Source organism: Adiantum capillus-veneris, chromosome 22 (genome assembly GCF_014529385.1).
Source record: "Adiantum capillus-veneris isolate H3 chromosome 22, ASM1452938v2, whole genome shotgun sequence".
Lineage (NCBI taxonomy): Eukaryota > Viridiplantae > Streptophyta > Polypodiopsida > Polypodiales > Pteridaceae > Adiantum > Adiantum capillus-veneris.
This window is the reverse complement of record NC_140952.1, coordinates 10,676,554-10,689,134: the sequence shown is the minus strand read 5'-3', so window position 1 is coordinate 10,689,134 and position 12,581 is coordinate 10,676,554.

The window sequence follows — 12,581 nt, the reverse complement described above, 5'->3', positions numbered from 1 at the left end:
AAAGCGAACCCCGAACCCCAACGGCCTCTAAAACACCAGGGGCCAAATGGCGCGCCTTGAGCCTGTCATGGTAAAATGAACAGGGGGCACCACCTAGCTTTGAGCGACTAGGACACAAACCACGATGATATGAACACCACAAACTTACACACACACACACACACACACACACACACACACACACAGAGAGAGAGAGAGAGAGAGAGAGAGAGAGAGAGAGAGAGAGAGAGAGAGAGAGAGAGATGACAAATGATGAAAACCCTCGGGGGTGTGAGGGAGAATTATTTCTGCCGTATTTACAATGACCTTCCTTCCAGCGAGGTGGCACACCGTGGGGATAGAGAGGTAGGGAGAAAAGATGGTGCAAACTATTTGGTGCGTTCTCTAAGACGGCTCAATGATTGTGAAGCTTGCTACCAAGAGTGTGTATACATGTGTGCAGCGACCATTGGAGTGGAGAGGTGGACGTGGCTCCCTTTACATGGTGCAAATCCCAAGGCAAACCATCACACAAGCCCCCTTCCCGTGATGCCAATAGTGCCAACTCTTCCCACTACACTCTACCAAGTGCTAACCTCTCATGAACTGTCCCCCCCCCTCCCCCCCTCCCTGATAATGACCTCTCAGTGCCAATTTATAGGTGTTGGCTGCTTGGGTTATAGTAATCCCAGTGTGATTAGGGTAAGCTTAATCGGGGAGACAAAGCAAGTGGTGGGCCCGGTGTGGTTGACCCTTGCTTTGTTTTGGGAGGTTATTAAAAGATGAGAATCTCTAGGTGGGCCTTTGTTACCATCACCTAGAGAGAGGGAATTTTACAATGGATTGGGTGAAAACTGAAGAAATGATGAAAATAAACTATAAATTACATAAAATGGCATCGTGGTTGCGTGTTGCCGGCGAATGGTGCGTTGCCGATGCGTCAGTGTAGCGCATACTTTTTTTCGAGGTCGGCTGGAGCATGCCTTCAACACATTTTCTCTTTTTGTTGTTGGCGGCGCGTGCTTTGGGTCCTTCTTCTTTTTTGTTGTCGTCATAGTCGTGGAACCCTTTGTTTTTCTTTTTTGTATGTGTAGTGTCTATATGCGCGCGTGTGTGTGTGTGTGTGTGTGTGCACGCGCGTATGGGTGGGCGGACGTGTGTGTGTATATGTGAGTGCGTAAGCGTGAGTAAATGTATGTATGTGTGTGTGCGCAAGCGTGCATGGGAACGGGCTTATTATGTAAAATATATATATATTTATATATATGTTTTAATTTTTGAGTTGCTGGGGACTGGCGGCCTGCTACGCGAGGATGAGGGGTGGGGGGGGTATGGTGTGTGTGTGTAAGCGTGGTGTGTGTGTGTGTGTGTGTAGAGAGAGAGAGTCCATCCGTTTACTGCGTCTACGGGCTGGAAAAACGAGAGAGAGAGAGAGAGAGAGAGAGAGAGAGAGAGAGAGAGAGAGAGAGAGAGAGAGAGAGAGAGAGAGAGAGAGAGAGAGAGAGAGAGAGAGAGAGAGATAGATAGATAGATAGATAGATAGATAGATTTTATTATCGTCCTCGGAGGTCAAATATGACCTATGGGACCAAAGTTACATGTGATGTAGTATGTGTATGGCTGATGAGTGACTCTCGATGCTCCAAAATTGTAGTAATGAGAGTCGCAATGGAGAGCCCACACTTTGGCTGGGAGAGGAAAGTGTGTAGGTCTCAGTTATGGCTGAAAATGAGAGAGAAGCAAGTTCGGATGTGATCAAAAGCTGAGCACTCTAGTAGTGTGTGGTACTCAGACTCACAAACTTGCAGTGAGCATAATGTGCACAATCGATTTGACTCTTCTCCATTGCCCGAACGCCCTATCTCGCATCAAAGGAAATGGGAGCTAAGCCGAATCGGTGCAATAGTGCGTATCGCGGACAAGGGAATAGGCTCAAGCATGTAAGTGTGAGTACGGTTTCCTCTCTCAGCGAAGAACATGGTTTTGTAGTTGGGGGCAATATAGGTGGTGTAATGTATGAAACGTGACCCACCGGATTTCTCCCAAGCCGTAATACATTGGCGTTGTAGAAAAGCTTCATTCACTTGAGAGTCAATTGAAGCATCATGTAGCAAGTGTAATGCATCCTATCTCCCAAACCACTTCTTTATGTCTTGCATCCATCCCGTGCTCAAGATCTTGCTTTTATGCGTCTTTTGAACTTTTTTGCTTGCTTCCCATGCAATTGTAGGAAGTCGATGTGAGGGGTTTTGACGCATCTTTATCATGTACTCCACAACCCTTTCCATGCCCATAACCTCAATTGGAAGAGATCCCGACTCAAGAAGTAGGAGCATATATGGTGTTTGTGTCTTAACTTGGAGAAAGTTTGTAAGAAAACGTTTTTGGACATTCTCAAACTCTTTCCAAGTAGACTTTGAGATGCTCCTGTCCCACACTTCAACTCCATAAAGAAGAACCGGTGTCACCAATGCATCAAAAAGATACTTCTTGAGAACCCAACACTTGATGTTTCCCGCATTACACATGTTCTCAAATGCATAATATGCTCTCTTTCCCGCTTCCAAACGACGCATAGCACATTCATGCCACTTGTGATTGGATGGAACCTCAAGGCCAAGGTACTTAAAGCTCTCAACAACTTCAAGTGTCTCGTTGTTGTACACAATGCATGGCTTCTCCTTATGGTTGGTTTTCACAAGCATAACCTTTGTTTTGGATTCATTTACAATCAGCCCACTATGCAAACAAAAGTTCTCAAGGACAACCATAAGCTTTTGTGCATCTTCTAAAGTGTGTGCTAGAAGCACTACATCATCCGCATACAACAAAAGCATGGTTACCTCATTGCAAATAGTGACCTCTTCAATGCCTTCTTCTTGCATAAAGTCAAGTACCATTTGTTCCAATTGATCGATGCATAGACCAAAGAGAGTTGGTGACAATGGACATCCTTGTTTAACCCCAATAGTGCTTACAAAAATTTCTGAGATTTCTCTTCCCATGCGCAATTCACAAATCACCTTCTCATAGATTCGAGAAACCGCAAGCATAAACTCACTTGGCACTTGGAGTTCTTCCATCCTTCTCCACAAATTGTTACGTGGAATGATATCAAAGGCTTTCTTAAAGTCCACAAAACAACAATACAATCGCTTTCCTTTCAACCGACTTTCCTCCATGAGAACACGAAGAGTGACAAGATGATCAATGGTGCTATGGCATCGACGAAAACCCGCTTGTCCCTTTGCACGCTTGTCATTCTCTTCAGCCCAATCACTCAATTTCATCTCCATTATGCACCCAAACAACTTTGCCATAAGAGACCCAATCATTATAGTCCGGTAGTTGCTTACATTCTTTACATCCCCTCCTTTATGCAAAGGCTTAACCCAATTAGTACTCCAATCATAAGGCATACCATGTTGAAGTGCAAGGTTGAACATATCACACATCCACTCATGGGTAAAATCTCTCTTCCATTTGATCATCTCTGGCTTGATACCTTGAAGATCTCCCGCTTTGCGAGTGGCCAACTTTTCAAGCCCACCGCATACATCTTCAATAGTAAAAAAAAACGGCATACATGGGAGTGAACCATAAAATGGCATTTTTTCAGTATTTGCTTGCTCATATAATTGCCTACAATGTGTGTACATATCCACTAGACTCAAGTTACCAAAATTCTCAACCCGCTTGCCTCTCAAGTTTCTCCAAAATCTTCCACATGCATGTGCCTTTTCTTGGACTTGAAATTCTTGTTGCTTTACTTCCCATCTTCTTCTCTTCTTTTGAATCAATGCCTTGTCTGTATGCAAATGACTTTGATAGTTGTCTTTGTCCATAGTTGCATCAATCTTTATCAAGGACTTTCGAGCATCTTGATATTCTTTATCAAACCACCTTTTGCGTGATCTATCTTTGTTGATACCATGGAGATGCTTGATAGCAAAGCATTCTTTCGCACAATAACAAATAGCTTTCTTGAAAGCTTCCCATTTAGTTTCTAATGGTGCATCACATTGAAGCTTTGTCATCCATAATTTTTTCTCAACCATTTCAATGTACATTGGTGCCCGTTTGAAATCCATACATAGTGATAACTTCTCTTTCCTTTGGCTGAGATTATCATGCTTAGTTGCTTCTCCACATGAAAGGTCAATACATAAGGTGCGATGGTCGGATTCCGGGGTCCATTGACCAAACATAAAACTCTTTATGCGATACATGATGGCTTCAGAGAGTAGCATATAGTCAATCACACTATCCCCATTATGTCTCCTACATGTAAATCCATTGGTTCCACTCCACAAAGATACACCATTGGCAATGAGCATACCCGTGCTATTACACATGTGTAAAAGTAACTTTCCATAGTGATCCGGCTCTTTCTCATCCATTGAAGTAGGATCATACAAGTGAACTTCCTCCAACTCCCTTGAAATGTATGGCATATCAAATTGTTGAGTATCATGTTGCAATGTTTTTGTGCGAGCATTCATATCCCCAAATACAATAACATCACCTTCACCTTTGAAATAAGCAATGTCCTCTTTCAAATCAGAAAATGATTGATCTCTATCCATGCAAGCATACAAGGGAGAATCATGATGAGGAATGTAGCAACCGGCTACAAAAATGGGTGCTCTTTTTGGTGTCATAATTTTCAGCCATACATAACGTTTGTACTTGTCATCTTTCACAATTGATACAAAATCTTCCAATCCTTTCTTAACCATACATGCTAACCCTCCTTGTCCTCTTCGTTGCTTGAGATTCTTTGACCACATCAATGAATGTACATTGTAATCCTCCAAGCCGTTAATCCTTTGTGTATCATGCTCCCAAGTTTCAACAAGAAGTACAACATCGGCTTTGCTTGTTAGTTCATCAATGCAAGCCCCCGCATTCCATGGGTATCCATTGCAATTCCAAAAGCATATTTTCAATTGTAACTCGGTCTCATAGGTCAGGCATCCCTATTTGCTTGAGAGACTTGCCTCCTCCTTGGACACATTTTCTTCATGAGAGATCTCCTTGTTTTTATTATTCTTTTTCTCATATGCCTTGCGACGCATATTTTGTTGCTTAATAGTGCGATCTTCACATACAAAACATTTTGTATCCCTCAAATAGATCCAACTATTATCAAGGATAATCTTTCGCTTAGTCTCATCCGGCATGGTGCATACAATTGGCCGTTCTCCTGAGTGAGGAGCTCCTTGCTTCCCCACTCTATGTGCTCCATAGACCACAACTCCGGACATGCCAAAGTGGGTTTTGAAGAAATCTTCAATAACAATGGCAAGAGAAGGAGGTGTCTCTAACTTCTCTTCGGGAACTCCACGAATAACAATGTTCTTGGAACGTCGCTCCCGTTCCTTCAACTCCTCCACATCCACATTCTCAACATTCTTTGTTTGAACCATAGCTTGCATGAGTAAGGAATTAGAAACCACATTGCTACCACATACATCAGCCCAAGACTTGTTTGTGCATACATTTTTCATGTCGCATACATCCCGGCTCATAGTGTCAAATTTCTCCTCTTTCAATACATGGTCATGCTCTACTTTGCTCATCCGCTCCTTCAAAGCATTCAAGTCCACAAGAGAGCGTTTACATTCCTTGACTTCTTCTTCTAGTTGCATCAAACGTGTTGTTTGCATCTCAAGTGTCCTCTTGAGATTCTCATTCTCAACCTCAAGTACCCTTAGTGTGCCATTCTCCATTGCAAGTGCTCGTAAGTCTTCGCCTTGTTTGTTTACGGTCTCTTGCAATGATACCAAGTACGCCATGATCATGGTTTCCGATATCGTTGGTTGGGTGGTTGTGTTGCTATCTCCACACTTAGGAGATTTTGGATCATTTTCCACAATGGTTGTGGACCTTGTTGAAAAAGAAGAACCCTTGCGAGTTCCGGAAGACATTGTATGTAAAATAGGAGATGAGAATCAATTTTGTTGAACCTGTTCAATTCGGAAATGCTGCTACAGAAATGCCTTCCATAACTCTGAAAATTTTTGTCTTTACATCAATGCGTAGAGGACTTCGTGCTCTTTGATTGAGGCTATAGATCACCCAAATCGGAGTTCGGATGAAGAAGTTATGATCAAAAGAGTGGACTGCTGTCTACTAGGTCAAAAAACTACTGCGGTTTTTGAGAGAGAGAGAGAGAGAGAGAGAGAGAGAGAGAGATAGATAGATAGTTCTATTATCGTCCTGGGAGGTCAAATATGACCTATGGGACCAAATGAACATGTCACGTGGTGTGAGTGGAGTTCATAAGTGACTCTCGATGCTCAAAAATGGCTGAAATGAGCGTCGCAATAGAGAGTCCACATCGTGGTTGGGAGAGGAAGGTATGTAGGGAGAGCTCATGGCTGAATATATGGGGAAAAGAGGACCTAATGTGGTCAAAAGCTGAGCACTCAAGTAGTGTGTGGTACTCACTCTCTCGCACTTGACGAGGGCATAAGGTGCAAAGTCGATGACACTCCTCGCCAGTGCCCCAACGTCCTGTCTCGCAGCGTAGAGAATGGGAGCTAAGACGAATGGAGGCAATGGTGCGGATCGCACTCAACGGGATGGGCTCAAGGATGTAGGAATGGGTTCGGTTACCTCGTTCCGAGAAGAAGAGAGATTTGTAGTTTGGGGCAACGTGTGTGGTGTAATGGCTGAAGCGAGAACCTCCGGATTTCTCCCAAGCCATGATACATTGGCGTTGTAAGAAGGCCTCATTAACTTGGGAGTCGATCGACGCATCCTTGACCAAGTGACATGCATCCCATCTTCCAAACCATTTCTTGATATCAAGCATCCACCCCGAACTTAGTATTTTGCTCTTGCATGTCTTTTGAACCTTTTGACTTGCTTCATATGCGTTTCTAGGAAGTCGATGCAAAGGGCTACGTTGTGTCTTAGGGTGAGGCGAGAGAGAGAGTGTGAGGGAGGGAGAGAGAAATGGTCTGCTTGCAGGCTCGTGCACAGTGCCAGAGGGAGAGAGGGCGGGGTGAGATGGTGTGTGTGTGTGTAGAGAGAGAGAGAGAGAGAGAGAGAGAGAGAGAGAGAGAGAGAGAGAGAGAGAGAGAGAGAGAGAGAGAGAGAGAGAGGTTTCTACGCCTGTACAGGCCCGCGAGAAGGAGAGAGAGAGAGAGAGGCCTGCGGCGGGCGGTCAGAGCACTAGAGAGTGAGAGAGATGGGGTGAGGCGAGAGAGAGAGTGTGAGGGAGGGAGAGGATGAGGCGGGTGTGTGTGTGGAGAGAGAGAGCATCCCGTTATTCGTGTGCGTTCACAGGCAAGGACAAGAGCGAGATAGAGAGAGTGTGTGTGAGAGAGAGATAGGGTGAGGTCCGCGCCTTGTGGGCCGTCCATAAGAGAGCGAGGGAAGGGGGAGTTTCTTTGGCATGAAGTGGGGTAAGGGGGGGGGAGGGGGGGGGGGGGGGGGGGGGGGGGGGGGGGGGGGGGGGGGGGGGGGGGGGGGGAAGAGTCAATGGGGTGGGGGAGAGGTGGTGGGAGTAGCGGGCCGAGGGAGGGAGGGTGAGGCCGAGGGAAGGGTGAGGCAAGCGGGTGGGGGAGAGAGAGAGAATATTATTGGGCTATTGGACTTGCCTAGAGAGAAAGGGAGGGAGTGTGAGAGGGGCCGGCAGTAAGAGTGTGGATAAGAGTACGAGAGAGAGAGTTCGCATGCGGCTCGACACAGAGGGAGCGTGAGAGAGAAAGTGAGAGAAGGGGTGGGTGCTCGAGAGCTGTGCCAGGCCGAGGGTGGCCAGTAAAGGGGGGGGGGGGGGTCATTGAGGGTCAACGGGGTGTGGGTAAGAGAGAGAGAAAATATTAGAGAGAGAGAGAGAGAGAGAGAGAGAGAGAGAGAGAGAGAGAGAGAGAGAGAGAGAGAGAGAGAGAGAGAGAGAGAGAGATCGGCCATTGGTAGGCAACGAGGGAGATAGAGAGAGAGGATTTTCGGGCTAACTGTGGTCATGCGGCCATGACAAGAGCTAGGGAGAGCGGGTTGTCCGCGAGAGAGGAGGAGTGGATGAGGCGGGTGTGTGGGGGGGAGAGGAGAAGGGAGAGGGGGGATATTAGAGAGAGAGGTACGTAGGAAAAATGAGAGAGAGAGAGAGATATCTCATTCGATGCCTCTCTGGCTAGAATCATTCATGCTTCTAACCCTGACTTTGATTCTTTTTCAACTGAGGTGTAGGAGCTGATATCAAGTTGCCTTCAGAACTAGCCATTCCATTTGGCCATCGGTGAGATTCCTGGGATATTCATGAATCTGCAACAGGTCCGGGTGATAGCTTGTTCCTTGGAATAGTGTCGGTTGATTAAATGGGAAGCCCATGGATTCCAGAACTTTGTGCCAGTGTCCTCCTGGATCCCAAGTGAAAAATAGGATCATTGTCTATAGTGTCCGAACAATAAAATTTGCGTGCCAAATTGGACCAACTTTGTAACCACCAGTAGCGAGAGGGGAAACGAGCATCTTGGCTCTTGCAAAGACAGAACTGAAAATTATGATTCCCAATAGTGTGCCAAGAATCCACCATATATGGCCATCTTGCTGGTGTGGTGAGCTCCAATTGTTTTCAAAATCCTGCTTATTGCCGTGATTGGGAACACCTGCAAGCATATCATGCTTCTTTTGGGTGTGCTCAAACATGTCAACTTCCTTTTATGATGCTAGTAGTAAGCCACCTACCTTGCGGCTTAAATACAAGCGTAATCCACTCACCTCTCTCCAAAGAGAGGATGCACTATTTGTAAAAAATTGTACCAAATTGGGAATGAGGCCTTCATTCTTGCATTCTATCAGCCTTTTGTCTATCCATGGCTCCTTAGCTTTTATCTCCATGCTGATCTTATCTCTATATGTTATAGCGGCTAGCCATAGCCATAGGTCTGATGCATCCCATGCAATCACAATGCTGTGTTGTGGAGGAGTTTGGAACATTCTTAAAAGGCTGGAAACATATTGATCATCAAACTTACTTTGAACACCCTCACATAAACTGGAGGCATTACCCATCTCCAAGTTTATAACACCCTTCAGTAGACTAGAGGCATTACCCATCTCTAAGTCTATGACACTACACAATAAAGTCTTGCTCGACTGCCAAGCCTCTGAAGAAATATCCAACTCCAAACCTTCAGTCTTGCTTACCTCTTCGTTATGGTCCTCTAGTGAAACTTCCTTGATGCAAAATTCCTTTAGCTTGCTACACTGTCCTTGGTCCATGCTGGTGCACAGGCTTCTGTTTTCAAAGCCTTCCCCTTTTCTCGATATGTTGTCCATCTTCTGCAAAGCCTTGCTAGTAGGCTGGTTTTCCTCTTCTCTTGTTTCTTCCATGCTCTTTGCATTCCTCTTACTCTGACGAGGCCTGATCAACACTTTACACCTTCTTACCCTTACTGCCCAATGCTGTCGATTGATTGCTTTGGTGCCTATTTCATCCAAGGTTAAAGATGTACTTACATTTGTAACACAATTTTCTTGACTTACCTCCCCCATTGGGGTAGCATCTTTTGATTCTTTAACCTCTTGTTCCACTGCTTCCGTCCTTTGAATAGACTTCTTGCTTGACCCTTCTTCTGTTATCTTCATCTTTGTGAGGTCCCCACCCCGCCGTATCAACCAGCGGCTTTGATGGTGAACTTGGTGGCCACTAGATCTATTGCGGAAGCAAACAAAATGGTTCAGGGTTCGACTAGCGGACGATCTCTCATCACAAGGTGAGTCGAGTTTGAGCCTACTAGCAAGGAGATCTAGCTCCACCTCGCAGGGGAAGCGTACTTAAACTATCTAGCGATCCTAAGACTCACCTTCCAAGAGGAGAGAAACCCCGAGTGCCTTTTTCCCCATGTTTCAGAGGCACGTACTCTCGAGATTTCACCGCTCTAGGGGCAATGAGCATTACTAATATCGAAGTAAGCACTATGGGGACAGAGAGTTCCTGACCAATCGGGACCACCCATCTCGTAGGCATTGGAAACCTGAGCCAAGCCCCCACTTTCCACCTCCACACTCACACTTCCTTGTGACACCTAATTACTACCACAAAGGTTGTTCAACATAAACATTCCTTGTTTTGATTCCGAAGCACATTGTTCGTTAAGACATCCCTTCAACCAGTATTGCAAACAACACCAAGACAGTATTCTAGTAACAATTCTACTCAAACTTATTCATTAAAATTCCAATGTTCTGGAGGTACAACATCCCCCCTCCAGCGAGAGTTCACTCCTCCCGTTGTCGCCTAGATACCCATACAACTAGGTATGTTCACCGCATAGAAAGCACGTCATGGACACTCCCACCGCATAGAAAGCAAGACGTGGGTTCCCATCGCATAGAAAGCAAGTCGTGGGTATCCACCGCATAAAAAGAAAGTCGTGGATTCAAGAGCCCTTAACGAGGAACTCTGCCCCCTATGATCAGTAGGGGGGTCAGGACTGATTCAACATTGGAAACAAAATGAATATGTCGAGATAAATTTTCCCTAGCAGACATTCTTTCCTCTTGCAAACAGCATACCCATCAATCATTTCCTTCCTACTTTAGAACTTAATGTACAATGAATTCAATGCCGAGGTTTCCGTCGGATTTCTCCAACATGTTTGGGGATAAGTTCATTCCTAGCTAAACGTGTGCAATGTTAAATTAAACAACTTGAATGAAATTCTGACCTACCTCTTCCATTTCTTCGTCAATGGCCCGTGAGATGGCCGGTATTTGTTCCTCCATGGGAGCTTTTCCCTTTCCATTGACATTGCTTGTTCCTGCCTCGCGGTCGTGGGCACCACCGAAGCGAGTTCTCTTAACCGGAGCCATTCTTAACCGGAGCCATTTTACTCACTACTTTAAGTAATTAGCTTGGAGAAAAAGCTGAGGTTCGCAAGCGTCATAACAACCCAATAGATAGATTAGCAACATTAATTAATCCCCCCTATATGAGAGGTCTAGATTTCCCATATAGCAATCATTAAGAATGACACATAATCCTATGGGAACCGGCTCTAAAGATAATAACTTGGCTTACATGATTAAGAATAATAGGATTTCACTAACGGAATTACCAAAGAGATGAATTAAATAAGATTAATCTCTTTCCTAGCAAATAGATGGTGCAGATTCACCTCATGCATAGGTGTAAGAAAAGTCAACTTTTAGAGACTTAACGACGGGTTAATTTTCCCTTAATTACATCTTAATACATAATAGAAATGAATTTAATTTAGCTACAATATTGATGAGTGACTTAAAGAGTGATTCTCATCAATCTACACAATTATCGGCTTACCGATTAATTACTATGCTACCTAGAGAGAGAAAATTCTAATAATCATGAACTTAATCATTAATTAAGAGTGATGACTGGCTGATAATTCAGCTATGGGACGATGATTACATAATAGAATATGGTTAAGGAGAATTTAGAGAGTAATTATAAAGAATTACGATTAGGAATAAGCATAATAGACGAGGAATTTAGATGGCAATGAAAAGAATTTACAGAAGGCATTAATTAGACCGTGATTATCGTGATTAAGGGCTGATAATCTTTTCGATTCTCTGATCTAATCGAGCTTCTTGAGACGAGAATTCGACAGCACCTCCCTCCTTGTTCCTCCTTCAAAAGGTATCTGTACCGGCAGCACCTTCCCAGTGTGTGTAGGTGTGTGTGTGTGCACTATATGTGTGTGAGCATATGTGTGTGTGTGTGTGTGAATTGGTCTTTAAATAGGCTCCTACAGGCTGAAAATCGATTTGTGCTGCTATAAGCATCTGAGTGAGCACTGGGTCCTTGCATTGACAAGTCCAGTTCCCCTACCCACCAAGTGTCCAGTTGGTTTAGTTAACTGGTTTTCACACTTAGTTGCAAGCTTGGAAACTTCCCAAAGACTCCCACAAGGCAAGAGGGCGCCCCCTAGCTGCTAAATCTGGTCTAGAGTGGCCTGGAACCTGTTCCCACACAGTCCCGAGCTCCGATGCCTCCTCACTCAATTTTTGGAAAAATTGATTTTAGGCTAAAACGGGTCGTACGAGTCGGATTTTGATGCCGTAAATTGCTATACGGAGCTCTAACTAAGACGTACTGGCCCGAGTACCTGCCATATTTAGCAGCCCCCAGGGTCCGAAAATGCATTTTTTCAAATTCGGGATACGGGTGCAGTTTTTCGAGACGGTCAAAACTAGACGGGTCGGGCGACCAAAAACTTTCTATTTTTGGAAATTTTTTACAAAAATTATTTTAATTCACATTTCGAAGATTTAAAACATTCTGAACATCTGGCACTGACAGAATTTGGAAAACTGCTAAAAATAGTAACTTATTCCATTATATTCAATTCATGGTACAAGGGTGCTCTTTTGATCGGGGTCAGAGACCTTACAACCTCCCCAACGTGAAAAATTTGAGATGTCCTCATCTCAAGAATGTGTTTGGGTAATCTTTTAAGAGTGTTGGTTCGTCCTCCCAAGTTGCATCTTCTTCAGGGTAATCCTTCCACTTTACTAGATGTTCGGTGATAGTTCTGTTGCATAACTTCCTTTCCATTGTTTCCAGTACGTAGTTAGGTTGGAGCTCGAGTACTCCTTGTGCTGGC